The sequence below is a fragment of the Oryx dammah genome, unplaced genomic scaffold (genome assembly GCF_014754425.2).
Source record: "Oryx dammah isolate SB20612 unplaced genomic scaffold, SCBI_Odam_1.1 HiC_scaffold_13, whole genome shotgun sequence".
Lineage (NCBI taxonomy): Eukaryota > Metazoa > Chordata > Mammalia > Artiodactyla > Bovidae > Oryx > Oryx dammah.
The window spans coordinates 1179584-1195179 of NW_024070197.1; positions in this window are offsets into that span (position 1 = coordinate 1179584).

A 15596-nucleotide genomic window follows, 5' to 3' on the forward strand; every position below is an offset into this window, starting at 1 on the left:
TGTTGCTTCTTGACCTGCACATAGGTTTTCTCAGGACGCAGGTAAGGTGGTCTGGTAGTCCCATCTCTTTTAAGAATTTTCCACAGTTTGTTGTAATCCATCCAGTTAAAGGCTTTATGGTGGTCTAGGAAGTAAAAGTAGATGTTTTTCTGGAATTCTCCTGCTTTCTTTATGATCCAGTGATTGTTAGCAATTTGATCTCTGGTTCCTCTGCGTTTTCAAAACCCAGCTTATACATATGGAAGTTCTCGGTTCGTGTACTGCTGAACGCTGGGCTGAAGGATTTTGAGCATGACCTTACTAGCGTGTGAAATGACCTTACTAGCTTGTACGTTCTTTGGCACTGCCCTGTCTTTGGGATTGGAATGAAAATTGATCTTTTCCAGTCCTGTGGCCATTTCTGACTTTTCCAAATTTGCTGACATATGAATGCAGCATTTTAACAGATTCATCTTTTGGGGTTTTAAGTAGCTCAGCTGGAATTCCTTCACTTCCACTAGCTTTGTTTGTAGGAATGCTTTTGAAGGCCCATTTGACTTCATACTCCAAGATGTCTGGCTCTAGGTGAGTGGTCACACTATCGTGGTTATCTGGGTCATTAAGATCTTTTTTATATAGTTCTTCTGTGTATTCTTGTCACCTATTCTTAATCTCTTCTGCTTCTTTTAGGCCTATACATTTCTGTCCTTTATTGAGCCCATCTTTGCATGAACTGTTCCCTTGGTATCTCTAATTTCCTTGAAGAGATCTCTAGTCTTTCCTATTCTATTGTTTTCTTCTATTTCTTTGCATTGGTCACTTAGGAAGGCTTTCTTATCTCTCCTTGCTATTCTTTGGAATTCTGCATTCAGTTGGGTATATCTTTCTCTTGCTGCATTGCTTTTTGCTTCTCTTCTTTCCTCAGCTCTGTGTAAAGTCTCCTTGGACAACCACTTTGCATTCTTGAATTTCTTTTTCTTTGAGGTGGATTTGGTCACTGACTTGTACAGTGTTACGAACCTCTGTCCATTGTTCTTCAGGCACTCTGTCAGATCTAATCCCTTGAATCTGTTTGTCACTTCCACTGTATAATCGTAAGGGAGTTGATTTAGGTCATACTTTAATGGCCTATGGTTTTCCCTATGTTCTTCAATTTACATCTGAATTTTGTAATAAGGAGTTCATGATCTGAGCCACAGTCAGCTCCTGGTCTTGTTTTTGCTGACTGTATAAAGCTTCTCCATCTTTGGCTGCAAAGAATATAATCAGTCTGATTTCAGTGTTGACCATTTGGTGATGTTCATGTGTAGAGTCTTCCTTTGTAAACAAGTTTATTTGTTTGTTTGTTTGTTTCCTTCTTTTTTCACATTTGACATGTAAGGGACATCATGTGGTATTTGTCTTTCGCTGTTTGACTTACTTCACTCTGCATGACAATCTCTAGGTCCATCCTTGTTGCTACAAATTGTATTACTTTGTTCTTTTTTTATAGCTAATAGTCCACTGGGTCAGTTCAGTCACTCAGTCGTGTCCAACTCTTTGTGATCCCATGGACTGCAGCACGCCAGGCCTCCCTGTCCATCACCAACGCCTGGAGATTGCTCTGTCCCATGTCCGTCAGGTCGGTGATGCCATCCAACCATCTCATTCTCTGTCATCCCCTTCTCCTCCTGCCTTCAGTCTTTCCCAGAATTAGGATCTTTTCCAGTAAGTCAGTTCTTCACATCAGGTGGCCAAAGTATTGGAGTTTCAGCTTCAACATCAGTCCTTCCAATGAATATTCAGGACTGATCTCCTTTAGGATGAACTGGCTGGATCTCCTTGCAGTCCAAGAGACTCTCAAGAGTCTTCTCCAACACCACAGTTCAAAAGCATCAATTCTTCAGTGCTCAGCTTTCTTTATAGCCCAATTCTCACATCCATACATGACTGTTGGAAACACCATTGCTTTGACTAGACTGGACCCCTGTTGGCAAAGTAATGTCTTTGCTTTTTAACATGCTGTCTAGGTTGGTCATAGCTTTTCTTCTAAGAAGCAAGTGTCTTTTAATTTCATGGTTGCAGTCACCATCTGCAGTGATTTTGCAGCCCCCCAAAATAAAGTCTGTCATTGTTTGCATTGTTTCCCCATCTATTTGCCATGAAGTGATGGGACTGGATGTCATGATCTTCTTTTTTGAATGTTGAGTTTTAAGCCAGCTTTTTCATTCTCTTTCACTTTCATCAAGAGGCTCTTTAGTTCCCCTTTCTTTCTGCCATAAGAGTGGTATTATCTGCATATCTGAGGTTATTGATATTTGTCCCAGAAATCTTGATTCCAGCGTGTGGTGCATCCAGCCCACTTCTCATGATGTACTCTGCATATAAGTTAAATAAGCAGGGTGATGATATACAACCTTGACATAGTCCTTTCCTGATTTGGAATCAGTCTGTTGTTCCATGTCCAGTTCTAACTGTTTCTTCTTGACCTGCATACAGATTTCTCAGGAGGCAGGTCAGGTGATCTGATATCCCCATCTTTTGAAGAATTTTCCACAGTTTGTTGTGATCTACACAGTCAAAGTCTTTGTCATAGTCAATGAAGCAGAAGTAGATGTTTTTCTGGAACCCTCTTGCTTTCTCAATGATCCAACGGATGTTAGCAATTTGATCTCTGGTTCCTCTGCCTTTTCTTAATCCAACCTGAACATCTGAAAGTTCACGGTTCACATACTGTTGAAGCCTGGCTTGGAAAATTTTGAGCATTACTTTGCTAGTGTGTGAAACGAGTGCAATTCTATGGTAGTTTGAAAATTCTTTAGCATTGCCCTTCTTTGGGATTGAAATGAAAAGTGACCTTTTCCAGTCCTATGGCCACTGCTGCAATCTACCAATTTGCTGGCATATTGAGTGCAGCACTTTGACAGCATCATCTTTTAGGATTTGAAATAGCTCAACTAGAATTCCATCACCTCCACTAGCTTTGTTTGTGGTGATGCTTCCTAAGGCCTACTTGACTTCGCATTCCACGATGTCTGGCTCTAGGTGAGTGATCACACCACCATGATTATCTGGGTCATTAGAATCTTTTTTGTGCTTCCCTGGTGGCTCAGAGGTTAAAGCGTCTGCCTCCAATGCGGGAGACCCGGGTTTGATCCCTGGGTCGGGAAGATCCCCTGGAGAAGGAAATGGCAACCCATTCCAGTATCCTTGCCTGGAAAATTCTATGGATGGTAAAGCCTGGCCAGCTACAGTCATTGGGGTTGCAAAGAGTCAACCATGACGGAGCGACTTCACTTTCTTTCTGTGTATTCTTGCCACCTCTTAATATGTTCTGCTTCTGTTATGTCCATACCATTCTGTCCTTTATTGTGCCCATCTTTGCATGAAATATTTTCTTGGTGTCTCTTAATTTTCTTGAAGAGAGCTTTAGTGTTTCCCATTGTATTGTTTTTCTCTATTTTGCACTGATCACTGAGGAAGGCTTTCTTCTCTCTCCTTGCTATTCTTTGGAACTCTGCATTCAAATGGGTATATCTTTCCTTTTTTTTTTTTTACTTTGCCTTTAGCTTCTCCTCTTTTCTCAGCTATGTGTAAGACCTCCTCAGACAATCATTTTGCCTTTTTACATTTCTTTTTCTTGGGGAATTTTTTTTTTTTTTTGAGGGGAGGATCATTTTGATCCCTTTCTCGTGTACAGTGTCTTAACCTCCATCCATACTTCTTCAGGTACTCTGTCTATCAGATCTAATGCCTTGAATCCATTTGTCATTTCCACTGTATAATCATAAGGGATTTGATTTAGGTCATACCTGAATAGTCTAGTGGTTTTCCGCTAGGCCCATTACCAGTTAGAGGCCCATTACGGGCAGGAACTCAGGAAGAATTCTCATTTGTCTTCAAGGGAGAGGAGGCTTGACAAAAGTCCATTTGTTAGTTTATCCTGAATGTGCCTGGAAATTCAGATGGTACTAGAGGAGCCACTTGCCTTTATCCAGAGGAATCCTAGAAGTTCTCATCCTGGAGCATGATGCCACTGTTACACACTGGGAGCCAGGGATCTGGAGGCCCCATCTTCCTTGATGGTTCCCCTTTCTAAAGAGGTGGCTCCAAATATTAGAGGGGGGAAAAATGACCCTTGGCTGTGAGAACTCCTTGTGTTCCCATGGACTGTGGCCCTACATGCCAGAGTGCATTGCCATTTCCTCCTCCAGGGGATCTTCCCGACTAAAGGCTCCAACCCACGTCTACTGCATTGCAGACAGGTTCTTTACCACTGAGCCACCAGTAGCCCAGGGCACCCCGCTAGTATCCTGCGAAGGAAAACACCGCACTGAGATCAAGCTGCCCCTGCTTCTGCCCGCGTGTCGGAGTCTGGGCCCCCAGGCCCTCCTGCTGTCCCAGACCCTGGGGCCTAAGGGTAGAGGAGGCAGAGCCCGGCCTTGGGGCTTCCTGGTTTGCTCGCAGGCAGGCCGGGTCAGGCCGGTCTCGGGAGACCTGTCCCGCTCCCCGTGGCGGCTGGTCGATGGGCCGGGCGAGAATACTGGAGTGGGTTTGCCATTTCCTTCTCCAAGGGGATCTTCCCTACCCAGGGATTGAACCGACGTCTCTTGTGTATCTGGCATTGGTGTTGGGATCCTTTAATGGACCGGGACCTGGTGGTCCGGAGGCGACGATAAGAAAGTGAAAGAAAGAGGCTGATACTCCCAGGTTTATGCAGAAAACCAGTAAAGTCCTTGACACAGGACTTGCGTCTCTCACGAAGGCACCGGCGCCCTCTCGAGGAGGTGAAAGCACAGAGTGCCTTCTCGAGAGAGTCTTAGAAGCCCGGGCAGGAGAGTGAGCAAGATGGGTCTCTGCGCTCCAGGGAATCAGCTGGAGAGAGAGAGAAAGAAAGAAAGACACGGGGACCCAAGCTCTGATGGAGCAAAGATGCTTTAATGATTTTTCTGTGAGTATATATAGGTTGTAGTACAAGAAGTTTCTTTCATCAATGATAAAGATCAGAAAACCAAACGTACAGTAACCGTTACCAAGGGAATAAGGGATGATGATGGTCACAAGGTCAGGAGACAATCCATATCTCAAGAAAGGGGATGGAGATGAAGCAGTTTTGTCATAAAGAGAATGTTTACTAAAGGCGATTCAAGCCTGTCTCACACAGTGACCCCAGTTCCTGGGAGTGGCGTGATGTTCCGCTTAAAAAGAAACAGGACTTGTGAGAAACAGCACATAGGAATCCTCCTGTTAAACATTCCTTGATAGGCATTGGCAGGCGGAATTTTTTTTTTTTAACCACGGAGCCACTAAGGAAGTACTTCCAAAGCTTTACCGTGTATCTAAAAGGGACAGAGAAAGAATTTACCATCGGGGCTTGCTAAGGGAAATGCTCTAAGAGACTGCAGGAGATCCACTGCTGGGAGTTCCAAATACCCAACCGTCCTGAGAAGCTTACAGTGAATCCCAAGAGAAAAGATTATACACTGTGAGCAAACAGCCTGGGGCCTACTGACTCTTTCCTGGGCCCAGCCTCTCATGAATATGTGTTTATGCATGCCCCCAGGATTACAACTTCTTCCCCAGTGCAGGGGCGAGCTAGCTCCCCATCTCCTTGTCACAAGGGATAAATGCCTCTGAATTACCCAAAAGTCCTTGGCGCATTCACTGGCTATGCACGCCAAGGGAAGGAACCGCTGAACTCAGTAACATGAAGATACACTCAGCACAACTTGGAGGTCGTGCACAGACATCCTGGGGCCACTGTGGTGGGGTCTGAAGGCTGACACCACTCCGCAAGCCTGCACACACATACACGTTCCTCCATGTCCACGACAGATGAGGTGTATGAGAGTTGTGAGACACGAGAACCCGACCAGGGTATGCGACACACATCAGAGGCTTGTGGGAATCGATGGGAGTGTGAGGACACAAATACACACAGGCTCCAGGGATGCAGGCACGGGAGAGGGAGGCCCCAGAGCCTGGTGTGTGGGTCACACACAGGATCACAATCACGCACATGGACTGAGTGTGACCAGGCAGCCTCGGCCTGGCTGGGAGACAACCCTGTCCTTCCCCAACCTACCACCGCCCCTGCAGGTTTGATGGTGTGCTGATGGTTGGGGCAGTCTGAGCGTGGGTTGGAAAAGAGTTTCCAGAAGCAGTATTTTAGAAGAGAGAGTTTATTGAGAGCAAAAAAAAGAAAGAGGTAGTGACGGGCCCTGAGAAGACAGCAGGCTGACTTCCTGACAGACAGGGAGAGGTGATGCCTTTGTGGGGTTTTGGCCAGTTTTTATAGGCTTGGGATAAAGAAAATTCTTACGGACAGGGGTGGCGTTAAGTCATTGGTCGGGGCTCTTTTGGTGTCCACTTGGCCTAATATGGAGATGGGAGCTGGCTGGTTAGGGACAGGATGGGTCATGACGAACAAGACGGCCCATGACAGTGGTTGCCATGGAAATGGGCCGATTCTGCCCAGCGATCTCTGCCTAGGGTTCTACACTGACGGCGCTCAGAACAGGAATCAGTGCTCACCTTGCGTCACCGGCAGACTCGCACGTTTGAAGACCAGTTGCACACAGGAGCAATCAGCCCACGCGCGGGGGGCAGCAGACCTTATGGGAAATGCCTGCTGTGAGGGCCCAGTCTGAAGGGGACAGAGCTGGCGACAGCGGGGAGGTGATGGTCTCTACTGGAGGGTCAGCGTGTGCCAAGTCAGTTTCAGGGACAGTGGATTAAGGACGGTTTGGGAAAGGGAAGAACTGTTTGTCTGGAGTGTTAACCATTGTTTGGATGGTTTGTTTTACCCAGAGGGCCAGAGAAGATCACCGAGGTGTGTGGCCATCCTGGGTGAGTCCTAATTCTTTCTTCCTCCTGGTGTTTCTTGAAGTCTTTCCTCTCTAGTGGACAAGCATTTCTAAGACTACCTGAGAAGTTTGCCATGTATTGACTTTCAGCTACAGCAATCCCAGGAAAATACAAAGCTAAGTTAAATTCAGGCTTCCCAGGTGGCATTAGTGGTAAAAAAGTGGGGGGGGGGGCAATGCAGGAGACATGAGAGACACAGGTTCAACCCTTGGGTTGGGAAGATCCCCTGGAGGAGGGCATGGCAACCCACTCCAGTATTCTTGCCTGGAGAATCTCATGGACAGAGGAGCCTGGAGGTCTACAGTCCACAGGGTTGCAAAGGGGGTCGCGTGACAAGTGACTAACCACGAATGCAAGGTAAATTCCTGTTAAATTCAGAAAAACAAACACGGAGAAGAAATCTCACAGCTTTATATCATGAAAGCTTCTGGGCAATCCCACGGGTCTGTCTCTAACTTCCACAGTGTTTGGTCAGAACAGACCCAGGATGCCCCTTCCTTCAGCCTCGATCACCCTCCAAACCTTTATTCAGTCGTAACCTCCAGGATCACCCACTCAGCGTCCTTGGCCTCTGGGACCAGCCAACAACATTTTCTGAGCTGAGCTGCTTATTGCCGGCCAGCCGTGAGCTCCCAGACTCCATATAATTTCTCCACCCAGATGGAGACCGCGTCACCCGCCTGGTCAACGTGCATCTGCGGGCCTCCTAGCCTACCTCTGAGGGCTTCTCTTTCCACCCCGACGATGAGGCGGCTCTGGAGGGTGTGGGCCACAGTTCCTCAGATTGACAGAGGAGAAGCAGGAGGTCCCCGAAATGCAGATCCAATGCTGTGGCCACGCCCTCTTCCAGGACGTGCATAAGCGGTCTCGGAACGAGGGAGGGCTCAGACGGCGGACGCCGTGGGGCCGCCCTGCTCACGGAGAAGAACCTGAACCAGGCCGTGGGTCCCCAGGCCCCGGGTTTTCCCCTTGCCAACCCCACCTCCCTGACTTCCTGGAGCCACGTCCTGCACGAGCAGGTGAAACTCAAGATGAAGGTTGCCCACCTGACCAACCTTCGCAGGCTGGCTGGTCCCCAGGCTGGACTGGGCGAGTTTCTCTTCTGAAGGTTCAGCCTCAGGCTGAAACAATCAAAGGGAAACCACAATGCTTTTTGCAGAAAAAGAAAAGAGAGGAAAAGAAAAAAGTTTCTGTGAAGTGTTGTAAAGAGGCTGGAACTTTACCAGGCAAACAAGGTGAGCCTGTAGCATGTGTGAGTCCCACAGTCACGCCTGTAGTCTGATGCCCCCAGGACGCTCTTATCAGTCAGGATGTTTTCAAATTTCCTCCAATGGCTGGAAAAATCTTGGGGGCTAATTTCAAAACTGGATGAAATAATGTGACCTTTGGTTTTAAAGAAAAGTATTGTCCACAGAGATATAAATATAACAAGTCCTCACTCTGAGCCCTCCTTGGAGCCTTTTATATAATCAAATGCACACTCTGTGTTGCCAAGGGCACAAACCCTCCTGTGGTATTCTATCCTGTGTTGTTAGGACACACACAGCTCTGAGAAAATAATCATTTTTCCCTGCTAAATGTGCAATGTCTGAAGAATAGCTTGTGGTTTCTGTATTCTTTGTGAAAGTAGCATTTTGAAGATCTATGCTCTTTTAGCTCCTCACAAAATAATTGGGTTGTAGCTGTACCTGCATCTGAGCCCTGGGATCCATGAGTTGGAGACTGCACAGCATTCACTCTCAGGAAATGATCCTTGGTTCGAAGCAGAGAGTTCTTTCCATTCCTGGGAGCGCTTTGGGACAAGGGGGCCCGTAAAGAGACCAGGGGGCCCCCAGTGCCAGAATTAGGAATGAGCTGCATCACAGTGGGTGAAGGGCCCACTAGGGTTCATTCTATCGTCCAGTTTTCTCTGCGTCATCTTCATGGCTGTGGTCACTCAGAGGGGGGCCGCCGGTGGCCTGGATGCTCCACACAACAAGCAACCGTGCTCTGAGGGGTGGGTTGAGCACAGAGACATGAGGGAAGAAGGGCATCATTAAGAATGGTGCACACACATGAGAGCAGATGCGGGCAATGAAACACCTCTGTTACCAAGGCAGAGTTCACGAGCGAGAGAATGGGGGAATCTTGACGTTGCCAGACAGGTGAGTAGGTGGTGGTCCCTGTGTCTAGAGAGCTTTGATGTGGGAGACAGGAGTTTTAGACCCTTCTGAGCTCTGCTGATAACCCAGGCCTGGGTGACTTTGAGGGTGGAAAAATCAACCCAACAACTACAAGTCAATCAAATCTACTCATCAAGAAGGGATGTCTCCGCAAGCTGCCTGCAGAAGCAGCCAGAGTCATCTGGTCCAGGGCTGCATATCACCACACCCAAAACTGGGGAGGGGGTGGGGAGGGAGACATCCCAAAGTCAGGAGGCTGCTGAGCCCTCCAGATGAAGAAAGTGTCACTTTCTACATGTACACTGACTCACACGCCCTGCATCCATGCCGTGTGGTGGAGGAGGGAAGGCTCTATAGCAGATACTGGCAAGGATTCCAGGATGGTCCCAAAGGGTGAGGTTACTGTGAAAGCCTCCAGTGGACTCGGGACTTAAGAGAAGTTCCTTAGGATGTCTGGATGCTTGCAGTTCAATTCTTGGCTGATTCCTCCTTCACAAAGACTAACCTCCAGAACTTTGCTCTGTGATTATGTAGGACAAGGAAAGAAGTACATTGCCCACACACCTAAGATTTTTCCCTGATTTAAATTTACTAGTGCTGTTTCACACTGTTCATGGGATTCTCAAGGCAAGAATACTGAAGTGGTTTGCCATTCCCTTCTGCAGTGGACCACGTTTTGTTAGAACTCTCCACCGTGACCTGTTCGTCTTGGGTGGCCCTACACGGCATGGCTCATAGTTTCATTGAGTTAGACAGGGTTGTGGTCCATGTGATCAGGTTGGTTGGTTTTTTGTGATTGTGGTTTTTTGTCTGTCCTCTGATGGTGAAGGATAAGAGGCTGAGGGGGAAACTGAGTCTTGTTCTGATGGGCAGGGCCATGCTCAGTAAATCTTTAATCTGACTTTCTGTTGATGGGTGGGGCTGTGTTCCCTCCCTGTTGTTTGACCTGAGACAAAACTATGTCGGAATGAAGACAACGGCGACCTCCTGCGTGCGCTGCTGCACTCAGTCCCCCGACCCTGCAGCCGGCCACCCCTGACCCAAGTCTGGGTCAGCCGCGGTCAGTCTCTTGTGGGGTCGCTGCTCCTTGCTCCTGGGGCCTGGTGCACACAACGTTTTGTTTGTGCCCTCCAAGAGTGTTTTCCCGTTCCTGTGTAAGCTCTGTAATCAAATCCCACTGGCCTCCCAAGTCAAGTTCCCTGGGGGTTCTGACATCTTTCTGACACTGAAAGATGAATTCCCCAGGTAGGTAGGTGCCCAATATGCTACTGGGGAATAAGGGAGAAATAACTCCAGAAAGAATGAAGAGACATCAGCCAAGGTAAAAACAACGCCCAGTTGTGGATGTGACTGGTGATGGAAGTAAAGTCTGATGCTACAATGAACAATATTGCATAGAAACCTGGAATGTTAGGTCCGTGAATCAAGGCAAATTGGAAGTGGTCAAACAGGAGGTGGCAAGACTGAACGCCAACATTTTAGGAACCCGTGAACTGAAATGGACTGAAATAGGCGAATATAATTCAGATGACCATTTTATCTACTACTCTGGGCAAGAATCCCTTAGAAGAAATGGAGTAGCCCTCATAGTCAAAAGAGTCTGAAATGCAGTACTTGGGTGCAATCTCAAAAATGACAGAATGATCTCTGTTCCTTTCCAGGGCAAACCATTCGACATGACAGTAATCCAAGTCTATATCCCAACCACTAATACTGAAGAAACTGAAGTTGAATGGCTCTGTGAAACCCTACAAGACCTTCTAGAACTAACACCCAAAAAAGATGTCCTTTTCATCATAGGGGACTGGAATGCAGAAGTAGGAAGTCAGGAGATACCTGGAGTAACAGGCAAGTTTGGCTTTGGAGTACAGAAAGAAGCAAGCCCAAACACTAACAGAGTTTTGCCAAGAGAACGCACTGGTCATAGCAAACACCCTCTTCCAACACAAGAGAAGACTCTACACATGGACATCACCAGATGGTCAATACCAAAATCAGATTGATTATATTCTTTGCGGCCAAAGATGGAGAAGCTCTATACAGTCAGCAAAAACAAGACCAGGAGCTGACTGTGGCTCAGATCATGAAGTCCTTATTGCAAAATTCTGGCTTAAATTGAAGAAAGTAGGGAAAGCCACTGAACCATTCATGTATGAACTAAATCAAATCCCTAATGATTATACAATGGAAATGACAAATAGATTCAAGGGATTAGATCTGACAGACAGCATGCCTGAAGAACTATGGATGGAGGTTCCTGACATTGTACAGGAGGCAGTGATCAAGACCATCCCCAAAAAACGAATGCAAAAAAGGCAAAATGGTTGTCTGAGGAGGCCTTACGAATAGCTGAGAAAAGAAGAGAAACTAAAGGTAAAGGAGAAAAGGACAGATATACCCATCTGAATGCAGAGTTTCAAAGAACACCAAGGAAAGATAAGAAAGCCTTCCTTAGTGATCAATGCAAAAAGATAGAGGAAAACAATACAATGGGAAACACTAGAGATCTCTTCAAGAAAATTAAAGATACCAAGGGAACATTTCATGCAAAGATGGGCACAATAAAGGACAGAAATGGTATGGACCTAACAGAAGCAGAAGATATGAAGAAGAGGTGGCAAGAACACACAGGAGAACTGTACAAAAAAGATCTTCACGATGCAGATACCTACGATGGTGTGGTCACTCATCTAGAGCCAGACATCCTGGAATACGAAGTCAAGTGGGCCTCAGGAAGTGTCACTTCAAACAAAGCTAGTGGAGATGATGGAATTCCAGTTGAGCTATTTCAAATCCTAAAAGATGATGCTGTGAAAGTGCTGTACTCAATTTAAGAGCAAATTTTGAAAACTCAGCAGTGGCCACAGGACTGCAAAAGGTCAGTTTTCATTCCAGTCCCAAAGAAAAGCAATGCAAAAGAATGCTCAAACTATGCACAAATGCACAATTGCACTCATATCACATTCTAGCAAAGTAATGCTCAAAATTCTCCAAGCAAGGCTTCAACAGTATGTGAACTGTGAACTTCCAGATGTTCAAGCTGGATTTAGAAAAGGCAGAGGAACCAGAGATCAAATTGCCAACATCCACTGGATCTCAAAAAAGAAAGTGAGTTCCAGAAAAACATCTACTTCTGCTTTATTGACTATGCCAAAGCCTTTGACTGTGTGGATCACAATAAACTGTGGAAAATTCTTAAAGAGATGGGAATACCAGACCACTTGACCTGCCTCTTGAGAAATCTGTATGCAGGTCAAGAAGCAACAGTTAGAACCAGACATGGAACTACAGACTGGTTCCAAATTGGGAAAGGAGTATTTCAAGTTTGTGTATTGTCACCCTGCTTATTTAACTTATATGCAGAGTACGTCATGCACAATGCCAGGCTGGATGCAGCAGAAGCTGGAATCAAGATTGCCGGGAGAAATATCAATAACCTTAGATACACAGATGACACCATCCTTATGGCAGAAAGCAAAGAGGAACTAAAGAGCCTCTTGATGAAAGAGGAGAATGAAAAAGCTGGCTTAAAACTCAACATTCAAAAAACGAAGATCATGGCATCCGGTCCCATCACTTCATGGCAAATAGATGGGGAAACAATGGAAACCATGAGAGACTTTATTTATTTATTTATGTCTCCAAAATCACTGCAGATGGTGACTGCAGCCATGAAATTAAAAGATGCTTGCTCCTTGGAAGAAAAGCTATGACCACCCTAGACAGCATATTAAAAAGCAGAGACATTACTTTGCTAACAAAGGTCCGTCTTGCCGTCCAGCTTTTCCAGTAGTCATGTACAGATGTGAGAGTTGGACTATAAAGTTGAGCGCTGAAGAACTGATGAGAAGACTGTCGAGAGTCCCTTGGACTGCAAGGAGATGAAACCACTCAAACCTAAAGGAGATCCTTCCTGAATATTCACTGGGAGGACTGATGCTGAAGATGAAACTCCAGTACTTTGGCCACCTGATGCAAATAACTGACTCATCGAAAAGACCCTGATGTTGGGAAAGATTGAAGGTAGGAAGGAGAAGGTGACGACAGAGGATGAGATGGTTGGGTGGCATCACCAGCTGGATGGACATGAGTTTGAGCAAGCTCCGGCAATTGGTGATGGACAGGGAAGCCTGGCATGCTGTAGTCCATGGGGTCACAGAGTGGGACGTGACTGAACAACTGAACTGAGTGCTGCTTCAGTTTAGGCTAATAACTGTTCAGGCTGAATGACTGTCGATGTTCACCACATTCCTAATACTCCTCTGGGTGCACAGGCGTCTTGTAAGATTTAAATGTTTTTGACGACACTTGGCTAGATGAGAAGCAGAACTCTGTTCCCTAGGGCTTAGAATGGGATAAGGGCATCAGGTGGGGCACACAGCAGGCTGTACAGAGAGACATGGGAAGCAGCCTGCACGGTAGGGAGCCCCCTGTATATAGCGAGTGGTGTGTGGCTAGCTAGGATTCCCAGGCTCCCCACGAATGACCTAGTTGGAATAACTTCAAGGAGAAAGGGTACAGAGGCTGTCTCAGCTGCCTGGTATTCTGGCCCTGGGACATAAGGGATGGTGTATAGCAGTCCAGAGTGTGAATGTCTGATATGGACAGTGATTGGGTGTGGACTTAATCAGCTGCTTCAAAAGAGGAAATAACTAGCATCAAGCCAGGGACTTAAAGGTGGATCAAGATAATATTTTCATAAAATTACATTTCAAGATAACTAGTAATCACCTGTTGTGTAGCACAGGGAACTCTACTCAATACTCTGTAAAAAGAATCTTTAAAAGCGTGGATATATGTACATGTACAGCTGATTCACTTTGCTGTACACCTGAAACTAACACAACATTGTAAATCAACAACACTGATAATAATTTTAAAAGTAATAAAACACCATGGTACTGTCACAAAAGCAAACTTTTAGACCACAGAAGCGGAACAGAGTGCCCAGAACTGGAAGCCAATATATTTAAAGAAATAATCGACAAGAGTGCCAAGACATTTCAATGGGAGGACAGTCTCTCCAACAAATCGTAGGAAAGTGGATATCTGCATTTACATGAATGAGGTTGGACTCTTACACCGTGGGGGCCAAAAACGAGATCGAAGTAAGATGTAAACTCATAAAACACTTAGATGAACACATAGGGGGAAAGCGTCATGATATTGGATTTGAAGATTTTTTTTGGTGTTGACATGAAAAGCATAGGAAACAAAAGGAAAAATAAAGATACAAAATTCTGTGCAAAGATACAACTAACAGTGAAAAGGCAACCCACTGCATGGAAGAAAAACGTTTACAAATTGTATATTTGATAAGTGTCTAGATATATAAAGAAATGATACAACTCAAGAATGAGAAAAATAACCTTAAGTAATACTTAAAAATGGTAAACATAGACAATGTTTTAATTTATAGCTGTACTGAGTCTTTGTTGCTGTGCACAAGGCTTTCCCTAGTTGCAGTGAGTGGGGGTTACTCTCCATGTGGTGTACAGGCTTCTCATTGTAGTGGCTTCTCCTGTTGCAAAACAGAGGGTCTAGGTATGGAGGCTTCAGTGGTTGCAGATCTCAGACTTAGTTGCCCTGTGGCACATGGAATCTTCCTGGACCAGGGATTGAATCGATGTCTCTTGCATTGACAGGTGAATTCTTAACCACTGAACCACCAGTAAAGTCCAAACGCATTTTAAAAATGAATACACATAAATGGCCAAGAAGTATATGATCATAAATAAAACCACAATCAGACACTACTTCATATCCATTAGCACACCTACTACGAAACATGAAATGGAAAGTGAAATTATGTTGAAGTGGTTGTGGAGATACTGGAACTCTGTGAACCTTTGATGGAAACATAAAATGGTACATCCAATAGAGGAAACTTCAAAATATCAAAAACAGAATGAACATAGAAGAACAGAATGAACAAGCGATTCCAATTCTGGCTATACACCCAAAAGAACTGAAAGCAGCATCACAAGGAGATATATCTGTGCAGTCATTCTCACAGCTGCACTCTTTACAACAGCCAAAATTGCACTTTTTACAACAGCCAAATAACGGGGAAAAACAAGTGTCCATCAATGGATGAATGCATTAACAGGCGGTGCACACATACTACTGAGTATTATTCAGCCTTAAAACAAGAAGGGACTTCTGAAATATGAAGTGATGGATGAGATGTGAAATTATGCTAAGTGAAGTCTTCAGAAAGACACAGTCTGTATGATTCTCCTTACATGAGGCAGTTCAGTTCACTTCAGTTGCTCAGTCATGTCCGACTGCAACCCCATGAACTGCAGCACGCCAGGCCTCCCTGTCCATCACCAACTCCCGGAGTTTACCCAAACTCATGTCCATCGAGTCAGTGATGCCATCCAGCCATCTCATCCTCTGTCGTCCCCTTCTCCTCCTGCTCCTAATCCCTCCCAGCATCAGGGTCTTTTCCAGTGAGTCAACTCTTCACATGAGTTGGCCACAGTATTGGAGTTTCAGCCTCAGCATCACTCCTTCCGGTGAACACTCAGGACTGCTCTCCTTTAGAATGGAGTGGTTGGATCTTCTTGCAGTCCAAGGGACTCTCAAGAGTCTTCTCCAACACCA